Below are 19,718 nucleotides of genomic sequence, written 5' to 3'. Positions count from 1 at the left end.
TACCAAATATGGTGTTCTCAAGTAATATTTCATAAAATCATGTAATTGGAAATGTTCTTAATATTTCATTCTATCCACACCCATGCCTCCCGGAAAAAGAATCAAAAAAAGGAGAAAAACAACTATAGCATCTTAAATTAAAAAAAAAAAAAGGAGCAGTTCATTAGCCTCTGGTTTTATTCAGAAATACTCCAGACATGAGAATATCACATTACTTTAAATGCTTATCATGTTCATAATCCATCTGTCCAATTGCGTACAGTGTGATCATTTGGGCAACCAAAGCACTACTGCCATTCATTAGACATAAAAAAAACCAAAAAACTTCATTCATTAAAAAATCCATAGAATCACAAACCCAGAATGAAGGCAGAGGATCACCTTAGAGGAGCACTTCATTTTATAGATAAAGAGACTATGACTGTAAAAAGTGGCATGTTTTGCACACAATCACACACATGATCAGAAAAAAACCAAGATTCCTATGAAGAGACATTACCTGATGGGCTAACATTCATTTTATTACACCACACTAACTTTACAAATTCCTTTGTGACTTATTACCAACACCTAAATGGCTGCACAAACTAACAGGGATTTGAAAACTCTGGGACATTTCCCCTATTTGCCAAAGGAAAATCAAGATCTTACCCACTGGGTCATGACTCAGACAGGAGAAGTCATTTGTTCAAACGTTTACCTCCTGCTCTTGCAGTGCCTTAACCAGCTATAATATAAGATTGCTTCCCTGTTTGCTTAACATTTGGTGGTAATGCAATAAAGAAAACATCAATCAGCAAGAGTGACTGTATTCAAATCAAGAAAATTTTGGAAGTGAAGGTTTATAATTATGTATTTGGCACCGATATATATTAGCAGAAAAATTATATATATACAGATTGGGTAAGAAAGTTAATCAAGTTTATTTCTGCATGTATAAATAATGTATTAACTGTTTCAACATAAGACATGCCCACTATTAGAGCTCTCTGAATCTCTACTACGGCTGTTTATATGAAGGATGAGACATATACCTCTGTTTGGATATTGCTTTGCCCTTACTTCCATAGACTTTTTAGATGTTTCCCTGATTACACTTCTAATATAAGTTCCATTAAAAAAATAAACCAACCAACAAATACTATTTCCATGGAAACTAGAATTCGATCACCAAGAAAGCAAAAAAAAAAAAAAAAAAAAGATCCCATTTTCATCAGCATTTAGGCTAGCCATACCAACAATAAATATCAAGCCCGGGGAAATCTGCAGTGAGAATATACTTTAAAGCAGCCTTGACAGACTCACCTAATCAAGACGTCATCTTGCTGCAGCACATCATACCCACATCCATATGAAATGCAACCTGTAGAAAGAAAAAGCAGAGAAAGACACAGTCACTCTTTGGCTAATGTTTTATTTATTACATCGCCATCAAATGTTAAGTAAACAGTGAAACAGATTTTCTTTTACTTAGAACCATGAAAGAAATGTCCTTTATCTAGAGATTATGATTTAAGGTTTTATTTTCAAACTGGGAATAATAAATGTAGTCATATTTGCTTTCAGTGAAAAATCAAGTTTAATATATTTATACAAATACAGCCATCCTAAGAAAATAGTTATAGAAGCTGAGGCTCCAAAAGTTCATAAGACTGAGACTGAAGGAAGATTGCCTCAATTACACACCCAGGATGATGTTCAAGATGAACTAAGTGAGTAGAAAATATATATATATATATATATATTTGTACATATATATTCATATGTACAAAATATTAAATATAATAAAAATATATTGTCATCTAATAGAAAATTTTACATATTACAATCTGTTTATTTTAGTGGTTGCACTCAAAATATATAATTATTTAAAGTATTTCCCACCTAGCTTACTATTGTTTTTGTGCAAAGAATGAGTTACCAAATATCTTCAAAAACAATCACACATTATGAACAATTTCACAAATTGTAATGTGACTACTGGGGAAAGGTAAGAGCTTAATATGAAATATCGAATGTGAATAGTCGAAATTTTTTTTCTTTGTTCTTGTTACATGTTATGGACACAGGATTCATATCTTTACAGAACTATGCCCACACCCTAAAATGTAGACTTTTGGAAAAAGGGAAAGTGCTTTCCTAAGTAAGCTATATGTAGGGACAGATCCCAGGGAGGGGAAAGAACTGCCATGGCTCCATACTAAAGAAACGGGTTGATTAATGGTGGGCAATACTGGAGAGTCAGTAAGATAAGAAGAAGGTTTGCTAAAACCAGGGATACAACAACCCTGAAAGGAGCACATTCCAGAATAAGGAACTTTTTCTTAAAGGACTAACAGTAAGCTCAGATAGTTTCTATATTACAATTAGTTTCTATTCCATATTTGAAAACCAAAATATATTTACTTACAAACACACTCAATAAACCATGACTAGCAACCTTAAGTATACTGAATCTACCATGTGGCTAACTTGTCCAAAACTAGCATTAGAGATGGAGAGCTAGTTCAACAGCACAATTTCATGGCTGAAACCAACAGGATTCCACTACTCAGGGAGAATGTCCATAAATTTAGGCATTATAAATGTACAAATATTATAAATACAATAACTCAATATATTTATTGGCTCTCTTCCTAAAGCTCTCTAAAAAGTATACTTCTAACTTGTCATCCAATATTATCCCACCTCAGAATCTCTAAGATTTTGCATTTAAGAATTCTACTTGAAGTACCTTCACTTGTTGGATTTAATCAATTACTTCCACTCCTATTCTCCGTGAAGATGGAAATTCTACGTCTGCCATCTTCAAAACAATTTCTAATTGTAATCTTTAAAGTCATTGTATTTGTCTGGGTCATCTGAGAAGCAAACAGGAGATGGGATCTGTCTCTCAAGAGACTCGGAGAAACATCTGCAAAGAATAAAGGGGAGGAAGCGCAGGCAGGCAAAGAAAACCCTCAGACTGCAACACAGTCCTAACTGGGAAAGAAGAGCAGCAATAAGGAGGATCGGTTGCAGTGCAGCTCTGAGAAAATCTCAACCAAAAAGACAGGGAATTCCCAACCCAGGCTTGCCCACTAGAAGCATCCAGTTTGCCATCAGAAAAGGCCAACACTAGTATCCCTGCTGTATTTAATCACTGATTGAGAAGATTTTAGAGAAGCACGACCTCATTGTGTACATGGTGGTAGATCCTGAGAGGTGGCAGCAGGACACGTGTTTAACTCTGCTCCCCACAACAGGAGATCTGAGGTGCCTTTCCATGAGCACCATAATAGTTTTTAGACTCCTTCTGCATCTTTGGAAAAAAGGTCTGAACTTTGTCCTAAAATGTTAAGAGAATTTTTAACTGTCAAAAAATCTGTAAGAATATGTATAGCAATTTACCCTCCAACTGGAGATAGGGATTCTATCTGTATCACAGTTACAGAGAAATGAAATTGATATCAGGCACACTGCCTACTGACAAACACTGTACTTGAATCAACATATCTCTTCATTCTCATGGGAAATTAAAAGAAAATCAGAGGACCCCACTTCCCCACTTATAAGTGTATATTCCTTTTTCTCTTGATTGATAAAAAATATCTTCAAGTGAGTTTTTCTGTTTCTCAGTAAGAGTAGCATGCTTCTTCAGAATATGTAGATCCAAGAAGTTCTTTTACTTTGGCAAATACATACCAACTTCACTGAAAGGAGATAAACGAATGACAGCTTAGTTAGTGCTAACGCTCTACAAGGTGAGGCTCATTTGTCTCTCCTCACATAATTCTTAAAGGACCAAGGTAGAACTACACTATCTCAAGAGTATATAGGGACACAAGGTTCAAGGGTGAAAAGGTCCAAGGCCACTGAAAAACAACTAGAGAAATATTAGCTACATAGAAACGGTAGTGATTGCTTAGCCTTGGTTTCCTATACTCCATTTTACCCTCCTGTTGGAGAGATTAGAAGGCAAAAATCATATAACTTCAACTCCCCTGGAATCTAGGTTTCTCGAAGTGAATTAGTTGCATTCACATTGTATTTGGGAGGGAGTAGTGGTTATAGCAAGCAAGCTCTAACAGGAGTATTTTTGCTTCAGACAGGCTGAATGTTCTGTTCCCTTGTCACTAATCATCTGGGTGTATGATGGCTGTGCTAACAGGTAGTAGCAGTGGCAATAGAAGGGTTTCGTTTTGTCTTTATCACAGCTAGAGTGTTGTGATCTTATAACAGAAAGTCCAATTGCAACCTCCTTAAAATATTTCTGTAAATACCTCGTTCCCTATGTGAACATCTAATTCCCTGTGAACGCCCAACTCCCTATAAACACCCAATTTTCTGCAGTAAGTCTTTTTCCTTGGTTTCATTTTCCTAAACAAACTTCAATTGATACAATGATTAGAATAGAGATTTACATGTTTGATAGGGAAGTAAGTGGACTGAAACCATAAGGCAGGACTACAGAAGGGCCACATTTGCATCAAGATGGAAAGTTACTGTGAGAGAGTCATAATTTTACTAGGGATCTTCCAAAGAAAGACAACTTTGGTAGTAAATCCTGGGGAAAGGGATTACTGGTAGGGAATACCACAATACTTGAAAACTTACTAGTAAATTTTGATGGAGATAGGAAGCCAAAGGCTACCTAGGACCAGTTTCTAGTGCTTAATGATAATTCATCTTTGTGCTGTAGGAAACTTTCAAGATTGCAAAGTGGAACCATCTGAGCATTCCTTAGCTAGTGCCCTCGACAAATTGAGCTAAAAATTATGCTAAACATGAGAAATGTTATTATCTGTTTTGTAGACAAGGAGACTGGGCCACAAAGAGATTTTAGTAACTGACAAGTAGTAGATTCTGGATAAAAACTGTTTTTTGGTTTGTTTCTCAGTATATTTTATCTAGTACAATGCAGCCTCTCCACATAATATCTCTCCTACACAACAGTAAAACTTTTTTAAAAAATATGACTTGAACTCATAGATGAATAATTTAGATATTGTATAGAAATTTTAAGAAATCTGTAAAAACCTTTATATCCACTCAAATAGATAGCAAAAGAATGCACTTATCACTGATCTTTCAGTGAAGCAAACAAAATTTGCAACAGCAGGTATAACAGCAACCTCACTTTCTATGTCTAATACCATTCTGAGAGTGCATATATACTTTAATGTTTGCCTCCTAAAGACTCTACATGTCTTATTCTGTTGGAGTATTGTCATTATCCATTTGTTCTTGCTCTAGGTGATTGTACCTGTCCATTCCACATGCATTTAATAGAGATTCAGAGTTACTGAAATTTTATATCACGGAGTATCATACAGTATTACTATGTGAAATGTAAGCACCAGACAGTAACATGCACATCACAAAAGAAAATGTGTTTTATTAAATGCACTAACATGACAGAGGTAAACTTCAAGATGAGCAACAAAACAAGCAAAAGACACAGATATGTGCAATACATCTTACAGCAGGCTGTAGATGGGACAACCAGACCCAATGCTTTTGATTCTACAATTTTAAGTGACTTGCAATCCACATTTATTCAATCCAAAAACAATTGCAATCTGATAAAATGTAATAAGAATTAAACGTGTATGTCATGATTCTATTAAGGGAAGTGTGCGATGGGAGGATTATTACATTTTGTCTTCCTCATTGCTTATAAAATAGTTTTGCCACCATGTAATGAGCATCAAGGATGTGTCAGGAACAATAGTAGGTGCTCCACATAAATTATCATATTTATGCTTCACAATAATCTTATACAATATTAAAATTCACATTTGTAGATAGAGAAATATCTTAGAAAGTTTAAGAAATCTCCTTAAGAGCACGTAATTAATAAGTGGTAGCATAAAATTTGAAATTGAATAACTCTGTGCATGTATGACTAAGCCAGACAAGCTCTCTAGGCTCACAGTAGCAGAAACTGTCATAAACTACATTGAATTAGGTCATCTGGTTCATTTTTAATCTAAAACCCTCAGTAAATACTTTCTGAACTTCTCTTACTTTCAAGCCACCTAGAACAGCTGTGCTTTGAAGGATGAAATTAGAAAATTAAACACAAATTCTAAAATAAAGACGCTGAAGTTGGTAGGCAGGTAAGACCTATACTAACAATGATACAATGAGGAAAGTAAAGGGAGCCCTAGAAACAAACAAATATAATCCTTTGGCAGTCCACAGAAGAAATTTTTATGCTTTGCTAACAAATCAGGAATGACTCAGCAGAAATGATAGTATATGAGCCAGGCCGAAAGGGATGAGTAAAATTTAAAGTCAGATAATAAGTGTTGGTGAGGATATGGAGAAAGTAGAAGTCTTATACACTGCTAATGAACATATGGAATGGTGCAACTGCTTTGGAAAATAAGCAAGTAGCTCCTTGATGGATTAAACAGAGTTATCATGTGACCCAGAAATTCTACTCCTACACATATACCCGAGAGAAATGAAAGCATATGTCCATACAAAAACTGGTACACATATGTTTATAGAAACACTAGTCATAAGAGCAAAAACATGGAAATAACCCAAATGTCAATCAACAAAGGGAGAAACAAGTATGGTATATCTATACAATAGAATATTACTCTGCTGTAAAAAGGAATAAAGTTCTAATACATGCAGCATGAATGAATCTTGAAAACATTAGGCTATGTGAAAGAATCCAGTCATAAAAATCCACATATTATACAATTTCATGGATACGAAAGTCCATAATAAGAAAATCTATAGTAACAGTGGTTGCTTAGGGCTGGGGACATGAGACATGAGTGGAGTAGGGTATGATAGCTAAAGAGTATGAGGTTTCTTTTTGAGGAAAGATCTTTCCAGACATAAAAAAAAAAAAAAAAAAAACATAAGCCCACAAAAATGATTTAGCCAATTTGTTTTTGTCTTCCCCTTTTGCTGCATTTTATAAGATGTTGTTATAGCAAGATACTGATTATGCAGAACAACATTATACATCCACAAACTGACATTTTTTTCTTGCTTGTACTATTAAGACATAACAAAACTGAAAATAAACATAAAATTTTCCCTTATACCTTTCCTTCTGTGCTTATAGTTACTTTCTTATTGTTAATTTATTTTAATTTATAGTTGTGTGTTCTGGTATATTAATTTTATATTACTGTGCAACAAATTACCACAAATGTAGCAGCTGAAAATAACATCTATTTAAAATCTCACAGTTGTGTATGTCAGAAGTCCAAACAGTCATAGCAGCATTCTCTGGTCAGGGTCTCACAAAGCCATAACCAAGGTATCAGCCAGGCTGGGATTGTATCTGGAGGCTCTAGGGAAGAATCCACTTCTAAGCTGATTCAGGTCATTGGCAGAATTCAGTCCTTTGCTACTGTATGACTGAGGTTCCCATTTGCTTGCCAGCTGTTACTCTCAGCAACTGGAGACCACACTTGGGTCCTTGAAAATTCTGTCTCAACTTTCAGAGCCAGCAATACAACAGTACATCACATCCTTATTGTGCCTTTAGTATCTCTGTCTTTCCTTCCAACACCATTGAGAGAAAACTCTGTTCTTAAAGGATTCATGTGATTAGGTTAGGTCCATCCCTGTATCCTCTTTTTGATTAACTCAAAGTCAGCTGATTAGTGACTTTAATTACATCTGAAAGCCCTTTTTAAGTGTAAAGTAACATAAGCAGGGAATACTATCTCATTATATTCACGATCCCAGGAATTACCACAGGCAATCTTGAGGGTCCATTTTAAAACCCAATCTAATATACCTGGTTTAAATGAAAAGATTTCTATGGACAAGTAAACAAGCAGTACTATCTAAGAAATGATAAATAGGTTTCTTTTCTCTGCACAACATCTCCACATGCTTAAGCAATTTGCGTACATTATGATTTGCCAAAAAGGAAATGCTCTGGGGGCGCCTGGGTGACTCAGTCGGTTAAGCATCCAACTTTGGCTCAGGTCATGATCTCAAGGCTTGTGAGTTCGAGCCCCATGTCGGGCTCTGTACTGACAGCTCAGAGCCTGGAGCTGCTTCAGATTCTGTGTCCCTCTCTCACTCTGCCTCTCTCCCACTCATGCTCACTTGCTCTCTCTCTCTTTCAAGAATAAACATTAAAAAAAATTTAAAGAAGGAAATGCTCTGTTTTTCAAATTGTATATAATTGGTCAATATATCAAATTAGCTCATCAGGACATGCACCAGTCATAAGAAAATAAAACTAAATAGAAATATTAGAATCAATCACAAGAAGTTAAAGGTATTTTTGTACTTTATTATTTATATATATATATATATATATATATATATATATATATATATATATATATTGCTTAGTATGTGTCAGACTGTGTTGCAAGAATTTTACCAAAATTAACAAGTCTTAACAATAATTTTTACCAGAAGAAAACAGAGGCACAGAGAGCCCAGCCACAGGTGGGACAGTCAATTAATATTACAGCCAGGATATGAACATAGGCTCTACTTGGGTTTTTAGAATCTAGCTAATAACCAAAGTCAGTGCTTTTAGGTTTTATACTAGTCTCTGATTTTTGCTTACATTTCACTGGTTTTATGTCAAATACATTTGAGAGATAACTCTACATACTGTTTCAAAAGCATAGATTATATTGAAATGTTTTGTTGAGTCCATTTATCATGTTTATCATCATCAATCTTGATAAACATGGCTTTAGAGATTTTTCTATTTATATATAGCATAAAAATCACAAATCTTACACAAATATTTGACTTCCTTTTCTTTCTTTTTTTTTTGGGGGGGGGGTCGTGGAAAGGCTATGAGCAGGGAAGAGGGGCAGAGGGAGAGAGGGAGAGAATTTTAAACAGGCTTCATGCTCATCCCAGAGCTGAACACTGGGCTCTATCCCATGACCCTGGGATCATGACTTGAGCCCAAATCAGGAGTAGGATGCTCAACCAACTGAGCCACCAAGGTGCCCCTGCAAATACTTGACTTATAAGTAAATTTCAGTAAATTAAAAACTATGTGTAACATCAGGTGTTGCAAAATATTTTAAAAATCTTTTTAAATAGTCCCTATTATTTCAATATTTCATGAGAAGAACTCAGATTTAGATAACCTTAAATAATTACTTAGGTTGATAGAACAGACCAGGAATGAACTGAGTTAAAGAAATTCTCTCAGGGGTACTGGGGTGGTTCAGTGGGCTAACCCTCTGAGTCTTGATTTGGGCTCAGGTCATGATCTTATTGTTTGTGAGATAAAACACCCAAACCCCATGTTGGGCTCTGTGCTGACACTGTGGAGTCTGCTTGGGATTCTCTCTCTCACTCTCTCTCTCTCCCCCACTGGCACCAGTGCACACAGCCTCTCTCTCAAAATAAATAAACTTAAAAAAAAGAAAAAGAAATTCTCAGTTCTCAGATGCAATTATACTCATGAAAGCAAGAATAAAAGTAGTAAATATATACCATAATATATTAAGCACCATGTGGGAGGAATAAACTTAATTACTTAGAGCAATATGGAATAGTTTTAAAACATTTTTCAAGTTAAAGAAGTAGAAATGGTAAAAATCTAAAGCATTTAAGTCAAGATAAAGGCAGGCAGGAATACAAATAAAAACACCATATATTTTTTTTTCAAAAATGCATATATATCTACAATTAAATGGGTACAGCTAAGGTTCAAAATATTTAAAATATTAAAGATACCATCAACTGTATTTTAAAAATTATACCATGACCCCATGCTTGGCCATGGAGCCTTGCCAAGTCCTGCCTCTCTTATGGAAACTTTCTATGTACTGGCCTTCACTCCTGGGGGAACTCTGGTCGTTTACTGCTGTCCCCACCTTCTCTCCTCAACCTGCATATCCACAGCCATTAATTATTTAAATCATTAATTAAGTGTAAGATTAGCAATTGCAGCATCCTACTCAAATAATTGTGTGTGCTGTTTAGAAAGTCTTCTGTTTAAAGCATAGGTCATATTATTTTCAATTTGTTACTTATGATATATGTTGTCATTTCTGCCAGAGGTTACACATCAATTCTTTAATCAAGAAAGTGATTTCCTATGGAAACCTGGTTCCAAAGAGTATCAAATTAAATTGCAGCTTTTGAGGTATATTTGCATAAACATAATTTCTCAGATAATAGATATGCATAGATTTCTGAGGACTAAAATATAAAGTTGATATATTATTTAATATTTGTCTGCTTACTTTATTAAGATAAACTCTAAGGGCATTACTGAAGATTTTCATAAATGTCTGTATCTTTCAAAAGCTTACTTCATTAATAATGACTCAAGACTATATTTCCAGAAGTTACTGCTATGAACCATTATATATAAGTAGTTTAGCTAAAATAACCTAATTATTAAAAGAGAATTTCTTAACCTCAAAAGCAAAGAAATAGCAGTCATGTATTTCTGTCATTCATTAACTATAATAACAATGAAAAAAATAATACTGAAAATTCTTGCTATGCCAAAAATTTGATGAAGTCACTATTTTTACAGATGGAAATCATAGAAAAGTTTTATTACACTAATAGTAAAGATGAAAGCAAAAAAAGCTGAATATGTCAGCCATAGGGTGACATTGCTCTTGCAATTGCTCAACTTTAGTAGGGAAAGCTCAGTTCATGGTATTACTCACTACAATTGGAAGAAAGTAAAACTTCCTCAGCTTCCACTTCAGGTCATAAACATGGAAGCTTCTTTCTGACATTTTTATTTAACATTAAGAAATATCTTCCAGATGTTTTTAAAAATGTCAATAGTCCTAAAAATTAAAGTTTCAGCAACAAACACTTGCTTACAAATACTCTGATGATATTAATGGAAAAAATATCTGAGAACAGTTAAAGTCTGAAAGAAGACAACTGGGGCACCCGGGTGGCTCAGTCAGTTAAGCATCTGACTCTCTCTCTCTTTTTTTAATTTTTTTGATATTTATCTATGTTTGAGAGAGAGAGAGAGAGAGAGAAGAAGAGAGAGAGAGTGAAAGTGGGGAAGGGGCAGAGAGAGAAGGAGACACAGAATCTGAAGCAGGCTCCAGGCTCTGAGCTGTCGGCAGAGCCCAAAGCGGGGCTCGAACGCACAGACCATAAGACCATGACCTGAGCTGAAATCGGACACTCAACAGATTGAGCCACCCAGTTGCCCCAAGCATCCAATTCTTGATCTCAGCTCAGGTCTTGATCTTGGAGTCATGATTTCAAGCCCTGCGTTGGGCTCCCTGCTGGGAGTGAAGTCTACTTAAAAATAAATAAATAAGATTCCCTTCTCCATGCAAACAAGATGCATGAAAGGATACATTGAAAAACCTGTTACCCATTGGTGGTTCTGGCCTCTATTATACTTTGATAACTCACTACAATGCTATAGTCTTGAGCATATGAGTGTATTCTCTCTCATAACAAAAAAGTTCATGGATAATACCATTAGACAGCTGCATTGATTAGGGGGGAATTGTTTCATAAAAATATATGTATCATATCACCACAAAGTACATTTTTAGTATTTTACAATTTTATATCAATTATACCTCAATAAACCTGATTTTTTTTAAAAAAGAAGAACGTTTTATTGAGTCAAACTCTTATGATCAATATTCCAAAAACAAACATGATTTGATACACCAGGAGATAGATGTATTAGTCTGCTATTGTGCAAGACTCTGGATTAATATTCATTTCGGCTGACAAGTTCCAAAAACAAATCACATTTTTATCAATATTTTCTTTAATTAACTTTCATATATTTGGTCTGTCTATTCAGATAAATTCTGCATTACTATAATTGACTAAGAAGAAGAAAAACTGATTGAAACCCAGAGAAACAGGATTCCTTGAGACAGAAGAATAGACCAAGAAGTCCAAACATCATAAAATATTCCAAATATTTTAGCACAGATGCAAATGGAGTTTCAGTGAAGCAAGATAAGTTCTAGAGATCTGCTTTACAGCATTGTAACTGTATTGTAAACCTACAAATTTGTAAAGAGCATCAATCTCATGGTAAGTGTTCTTACCAAAATGAAATTAAATTAAAAATAAAAAATGATAGATTCAGTGAGTTCTTTTCTTGTGCATACCTCCAGCATTATTTTCAGTCAAATTTCTCTAAAGACTACTTTATTCCATCTTTTACTTTTGTTTTCTCTTTCTTGCCATTTGTCCTCTATTCCCTTTCAGTTCTTGCCACAGAATTTAAACTGTTCTTAAGTTTAACAGTAAACCACTCATCAATCAAATCTATTTTTTCTTCATCCTCTTCTATGATCTCTAACTTCCACAGGAGACTCTCTGATTATCACTGTCTGACCCTGTCCCTTTAGGATTACCCTCTGACCTATTACAATCATTTTTTCTCCTGTCTTCTTTACTGGCTTTTTTTTTCCAGTCTGCCTTCCAAAATGGTGTCCTCATCCTTTTCTCCCACCTCTTCCTCTTTTATTACCTTTTTTCCTTTTCTCTTAGCTATTTCTCACTATACTTCAAACTTTCAAGTTTACTTCTGTGGCATACCAGTGAGTCTATATCTCCTTCCTTCCTCCTTTCCTTCCTTCCTTCCTTCCCTCCCCCCTTTTCATTCTTCTTTCTTCCTTTCTTTCCCTCTCTCTGTCTCTTTCTTTCTCTTTCATTCTTCCTTTCTTCCTTTCTTTCCCTCTCTCTCTTTCCCTGTCTTCCTTTCTTCCTCCCCTTCTTTCTCTCATCTTCCCTTCCTCCCTTCCTCTCTCTCTTTCCTTTTTTTTCTTTCTTCCTTTTTCCTCCCCTCCCCTCCCCTCCCCTCCCCTCTCCTCTCCTCTCCTTTCTTTCCTTTCCTTCCTTTCTATATGCCCAATGTGGGGCCTGAAATCACGGCCCTGAGAAAATTCAAGAGTCTCATACTATACAACAAACTGAGCCATTTGGGTACCCCTACTACCGTATTTCTTCATCTTCATTTCTAGCTATTTATTTGCTTCATCTACTTTGAAACCATAACAAAATCTCAAAGGCCAGATTCACAAAGCTGAACTCCTCAGATTCCTAGGTAACATGACTTCTCCCTTTCAGCTACTGGCTTGACTATTTTTCCCCAATCACCCACACTTGAAACTTAAGAGTTTCATTTTCTAGTTCATATATCTTGCTTCCTACCTATAGTCAGTTGGGAGGCCATGCTGATTCTTCCACTACAATATTTCACATCTATCCCATATAGTCCTTTTCACAATTACTGCCATCATAATCTCCTACCTATTATGCTGTGTCCTTAGGTTACATCAACAGTAGCAGAAATATCTCATGTTTATTCAAATATCTTTTGTAACTCTTTTCAAATCTCTTCTTGATCTTGTTTTGTTTTTGTTCAGTTTTGTTTTTACTTTGGAACATATAATTTAAACACATTAATCTTCTCTTAATTTCCAAGATCTCAAAGTGGATATAATACTTTTAAATGGAACCATGGTTGCTACCTCCAGGGAAAAAATAAAATCAATCAAAAATTGAAATAGTTTAGGGTTAAAGATAGCTTAATAGCATGCAAACTTTTATCAGGTTGCATCTAATTTGAAACTTCTAGCCACTACATGTATTCACTTAAGTCACTCAGTCATTTAACTAGTAATTATTATTTGAGTACTATGTGTCAAGTTCTGTTTTAGGCAATAGGTACACAGTAATGAACAAAATAGACAACCTACCTACATTACTGACACTTATATTTTAGAGGTAGTACAGAAGTAGACAAAGTATAAATTAGGTAGAGGTTACCTAAAAAATCCTGTGTGACACCATAGTACAACATAGCTACAAGATAGATGAAGAGCAAAATGACCTGGAAAAAAACAACTTTCAGTAATAGCAGGTATCATATAAGCCACATGTTGAATGATATCAACACATCTTTTATTTTAGCACTACACAGTTTAGCACAGTAGAACATGAATTAAAGTAGTATCTTGAGCTATAGAAACAGAGCCTTGTAACTTTAAATGCAAGCTTTGTGAAACTGAAGAATGAAGACTAGTAGTTCTCAGCTGTTAGTATAAGACTGGATATAAAAAAGTTATTAATCTAGAGAGCAGATATTAAAAATTATGGTACAAAATTATGGCCTGGCACAAAGCCACATTCAATGAGAATCACTTTTCTTTTTTTTTTCCTTTAGTCACACATGATTAATAATTCTCCCAATTCTTTAGTAAGTGTATAAGAGTTCTCCAGATAGAACCAATAGTGTGTGTGTGTGTGTGTGTGTGTGTGTGTGTGTGTGTGTGTGCATGCGCACACACGCATGCATGGGGAAGAAGAGAGAAAGAGAGACTAATTTACAAGGGATTGGTTCATATGATATGGAGACTGATAAGTCCCAACATCTGCAGGTGGGAAGCTGGAGACAAAAGAGAGCTGATGGCATTAGTTCTAGCTCAATTCTGAAAGCTTGAGGACTAGGAGAGCCAATGAGGTAGTTCGAGTATGAAGAATGGGAAAAGAACAAAGTCGTAGCTCAAAGACAGCCAGAGCAAGATCCCCCTTACTTACAGGAGGGTCAGCCTTTTGGTTATATTTAGACCTTCAACTGATTGGATGAGGCCCACCCACATTAGGGAGGGCAATCTGCTTTACTCAGCCTACCAATATAAATGTTAATCTCATCCAGAAATACCCCCACAGAAACAAGCAGAATAATATTGGATCAAATGTCTATGTATCTCATGATCCAGTCAAGTTGACACAAAATTAACCACTACAGTGACAAATTATGAGTAAAACACATACATACATACATACATACATACACACACACACTCTCTCTCTCTCTCTCTCTTATATATCATTTCATTTAATCTCTAACTCATTTCTCAGAAACCAAACTCTACCCCTTTCAATCTAACAACCCTATGCAGCTAGATTACTCTTCCTAAAGCATGATCTCATCATGTCATTCTTTGTACAAAGGCCTTACACAGTTTTCTATTAGCTGCAGTATACTGTCTATATTATCTATGTAACCTACTGCTAAACCTTGATACATGTTATTGATAGTCAAAGTGAAATACCTGCTGTTTCTCATTCATATATTGCTCGTCCTATTCCTTTTTACTTTAATGTAACATCCCCCTCCAATTTTACACATTACAAACACCTCTTATTCTTAGCACTCAATTGAAATGTTATTTCATTCATTAAGTTTTCCCTACTCAAACTAATCTCTTTATTTTACATAAAACAATCTCTCTCCTGTGTATTCAGCACATGCAGCACTCTCTCCTTGAACTGACCTCCTAATTTTGGATATTCCAAGGTTCAATCTATAATCACCTCCTCTTCATTATCTGCACTCAATTCTTTGGTGAGTCATCCAATCTCATAGCTTAAAAATACTACTTATTTGCCAAGGACTCATCAATTGACTTATTCTGCCAGTCCCAGACCTATATAATCAACCTGATATTTCCACCAGAAAGTTTAATAGACTTCTCAAACATTACATGTCCAAAACTGAACTCTTAATTTTCCATCCAAAATGGTTCTTCCCTATCTCAGAGGGTAAAAACACCATCCTTGCAGTTCCTCACACCAAAAACTTGAAATGTCTTTTATACATCTTTCTCTTGCAAACCCTGTCCAATCTATCAGGAAATTCTTTGACTCAACCTTCAGACTGTCCAGAATCAAACTATTTCTCAGTAATTCCATTACTAACACCTGGTCCTATCTACCATTATATCCTTGTGTGGGTTTTTGTATCATCCTCCTGATTAATAACTTTTATTATTCATGATACAGTAGGCAACAGTCTGCAAAGATCTACATGAACCATCATTTCTATTACCTCTCTAACCTCATCAATAGCTCCTTTTTCCATTGTTCTTCTATTCAAGCCTCACTTGTCTCTTTGCTATTCCTCACATACACAAGACACACTCCACTCTGAGGCATTCCGTGACTTGTCAGTCTAGAATGTTCTTCATCAAGTTATTCTTATGATCAACTACCTCACCTCTATCAAGTCTTTACATAAATACCACCTTCTCCTTGAAGCCTACTCTGACCATCCTATGTAAAGATACAATTCTCCCACCCTACATTCTTGATCACTCCTACCTCTTCTATTTATTATCCATTGAATTTATCACCTGCTAATATGCTATTTATTTACACAATGCTTATTTTTCCATCTATTCTTATTAGGATGTACAATCTATAATAGCATGTATTTTAATATGTTTGGTCATGACTATATCTCATGTGCCTAGATTAATGTACAATGAATGACTATTTTAAGCTATTTTACATAATACAAAATATAGTGCAGCTATTTGTGTATGTCTTATTTCATTTCATGGCTTGGGGTCTCTATTAGGAAAAGATCAGTGTCTAATTCATCTTTGTTAATGACATCTCCATAATGTACAGCATCTTGGTTTGTACAGGAGATAAGTCTTAGTACTCTTCGGTACAAACTCAAGTTAATTTTTTTTAATGAGGTAAGTTAATTTTTAGTGTATGAGTGTTTCACTGAAATGAGAGCTATCAGATATCTTCCTCTCCACACTTAATAAATAACTAAAACTGGGGACTGGAAAGCATTGGGAAAGACAGGATTCCCTATCTTTCTGCGGAACCTGGTAGATGTTCATCTGTGGTTCTCAGCACATTCACTACATTTCTGGCAGCCTCTGTCTCTTTGTCTCTCGCCACCTACATACTCTCCTTGACCTCCAGTTTCATTCCTACCTCTCACCGCTTCTTCATATTCCTAACAAAAGATGGCTATCTGCAGCTCCCTAATAAATTCTCTCTCAAAGAATATGTGGCCCATTTCAGTGTGAAAGGCTTTGGTCTACTTAATATGAACCATAAAAATTCATCCTGCCAAATTTTATTCAAGCCTTCTCCTGATCATTTAAATGGCCCCCACTATAGGTCCAAATCTCTTATCAGGAAACTTGCCTGGCTCAGCAGGTACTGCCAATGAAGCAACCAAACTCACTCAAGCAATTAATAAAAGAAATCTTGACTAGATTGAAGAATTCATTCTGACTAATTAAATTGATTCCTTTGTTCCATTCATCACTCATTTTCTTTAAATAGCTATGCCAATTAACTTTGTCTTACTATACTATAAAGTTTATATCCTTGCATGTTTATAATAGAAAGAAATGGAAAAACAAGGCTACAAGGAAGTTTCAAACCCAACAGGTGAAAAGTACACCTGCCTGATTTTCACTCATATCACTGTAAAACCTTTAGGCAAGATATCTTGAGTTACAGTTTAAAAAAAATCACTATGGACTAAATCTTCACCATTCTTACCCCCAAATGATCATTTTCTTGTCATTACCTCTGGTTGTCATAAAGAAACCAGATCACAACTTTCTACATAAGCCCTGGTAGAGAAGATTATTTAAGAAAAACTACAATAAAATTTTAAAGATAGAGATCTCATCTCTTTGATATTTCCTTTCCCCTTTATTTTTTCTAATTTAAAATGGTATTTAACAAATAGAGGCAGCAATAAAGTCTATGATTAATGTCACTGCTCATCTGAAGTCTGAACTACCTCACTGCTTTCTTTCTCCACTCCACCCATCCCACTCTGATGCAGTTTTAAAATAAAAATTCTTTGACACTTGTTTCATTAAAAGGTGGGATCCATGCCCTTTCTCCTTGAATCTGGGCAAGGTTGTGCCTACAAGATAATATGCTATGTCACTTCCACAGCTAGGTCATAAAAGATCTATGTAATTCCCATCTTCTTTACTGGAACACTTTATCTAGAAGCCCTGAGCAACTGTGTAAAAGTTTAACTATTATAAGATGGCCATGTTGGAGTGGAGTCATGTAGATCTCCAAATCAATGTTCCTTGCTGAGCCCATTGTTCTGCCATCCTATTTTAGGTGCTAAACACGCGAGTGAAGAATCTTGAAAGAGGACCCTCTGGCTCAAGCTATTTCAGCCTTCAGCCCTTGAACCATTCCCTGTTACTGCATCATTCTATGAACATAATAAAATGATTGTAGCTTTATGCTTCTAAATCTTGTAGTAGTTTTTTTACACAAAAATAGATAACTGGAATATACCCAAAACATTAGCTATTTCTTTTGACTTCTGAACAACCTCTGCCCTAACAATATATTTATGGCCAGTTATCATTAGTAATGGATCTGATAAAGTTCACAATAAGGTAGTAAGAGGTGAAAACTCATTATAAGCCTGTGAGCCTTCAGCTTCCTCATTATAAAACCAAAAATATGTACTCTGTAATTTCTAGGTCCCTTTCATCTTTGGCCTTTTCAGCACTTACGACCAATGCCTTAATTCCGAACAATGAAGCAGCAATGGTCGTAGTTGTGGGGATATAATTTGATTTGTAAATATTTAGCTTAGGGGTGCCAGGGTGGCTCAGTCAGGTACATGTCTGACTTCTGCTCAGGTCATGATCTCATAGCTTGTGAGTGCGAGCCCTGCATCAGGCTCTGCACTGACAGCTCGAAGCCTGGAGCCTGCTTCGGATTCTGTGTCTCCCTCTCTCTCTCTGCCTCTCTCTCTCTCTCTCTCTCAAAAAATAAATAAACATTAAAAAAATAAAAATAAAAATAAATAAATAAATAAATAAATAAATAGTTACCTCAGAATCTTTCAAATCCATCATTAGGTTGTCATCTTCATCGGTTTTCTCCAAGATTAACCCTAGTCTAGAGACTATGTCAGTTCAGGATATCTTAAAGGAAAGCTAGACATTTACATCTCTTTCTTAATTACTTTTAAATATGGTGTGTGATTTCCTCAGATGACAATCCAGATATTCTCCAACGTCACAATGATTCATAGAAGCAATCCTCTCAGAACCAAACTAACAGCATTAAATGGGTAAAATATTAGGCAGAGATATACTTCTGGTTACTTGCTCCGGAATGCAAATTAAAAATATATGGGTAGTTTCCTTGGTAGTAGATTTGCTCAAGCAGTATTTTGGCCCACACATTCTCATGTTCATCTTTTGAAATTACAGTATATTGCAAAGTCTTTTTCTTCCTTAAATTAATATTATCCATAGTTATTTTTTTCATTTAATCAAGTGTTAGATGGCTGAAAAATTTCCACGTAGATGTTTTATCTCTTCCTCCTAGTGATAGACCATCAGCCATTAGTAAAAAACAAAACAAATAAAACAAACAAACAAAAACCCACGAGTAAATTCAGGTCATTAGGGCCTAAACAGAAAGACTGTGGGAGTTAACTAAGCTATACCACCCATTAAAGCTTAAACTTGTGCTTTTCTGAAATTTCTGAGGTAGTCCTCACATCATGGATTGCATGTGTTGTACTTCTGGAAGCGGAGAATGACGTTAGAATAACTATGAAATTATTTTGACTAAGAACATATTGAAACTTATCATTATCCAACTCTGGTGCTCTGACTAAAATGTAAAACACTTTTCACTGAAGCATTGAAGCTCTCATTAAGTAGCCTTAGCTTAGTCAAAGCGCGATTGTTGACCTTCTGTGCTTAAGGCATGTGCTGTTCCATGCAGATAGAGGCTTTTCTACCACTCCTCTTGATGGTGCATAATAGGAGCTACATGTGCATATCAGGAGGAGAATAGACCTTAATTTGGAATATTAAGTAGCACAGGCACATAAAAAGCCTTCATTAAAATATTAAAAGTGTGCTAAACCCATAAGAGCTAAGCGATGTGTTCCTATGGGAGGAAAATTCCAACCTCAAGCTCCCTCCTTA

The 19,718-nt window shown here is 35.4% G+C and overlaps 1 long non-coding RNA gene across 1 annotated transcript in view; it reads right to left on the bottom strand.

Moving 5' to 3' along the window:
• Positions 1-19,718, bottom strand: part of LOC123583491 — a 131,329-nt gene that overhangs the window by 26,992 nt on the left and 84,619 nt on the right. The window contains exon 2 of the long non-coding RNA XR_006704900.1: positions 1,306-1,363. This is a non-coding gene — a long non-coding RNA (uncharacterized LOC123583491). The remainder of the gene's footprint in view (positions 1-1,305; positions 1,364-19,718) is intronic.

This window comes from Leopardus geoffroyi, chromosome B3 (assembly GCF_018350155.1).
Source record: "Leopardus geoffroyi isolate Oge1 chromosome B3, O.geoffroyi_Oge1_pat1.0, whole genome shotgun sequence".
Taxonomy (NCBI): Eukaryota; Metazoa; Chordata; class Mammalia; order Carnivora; family Felidae; genus Leopardus; species Leopardus geoffroyi.
Note: the sequence above shows the minus strand (reverse complement) of the source record. Positions and strands in the feature narration are given on the sequence as shown.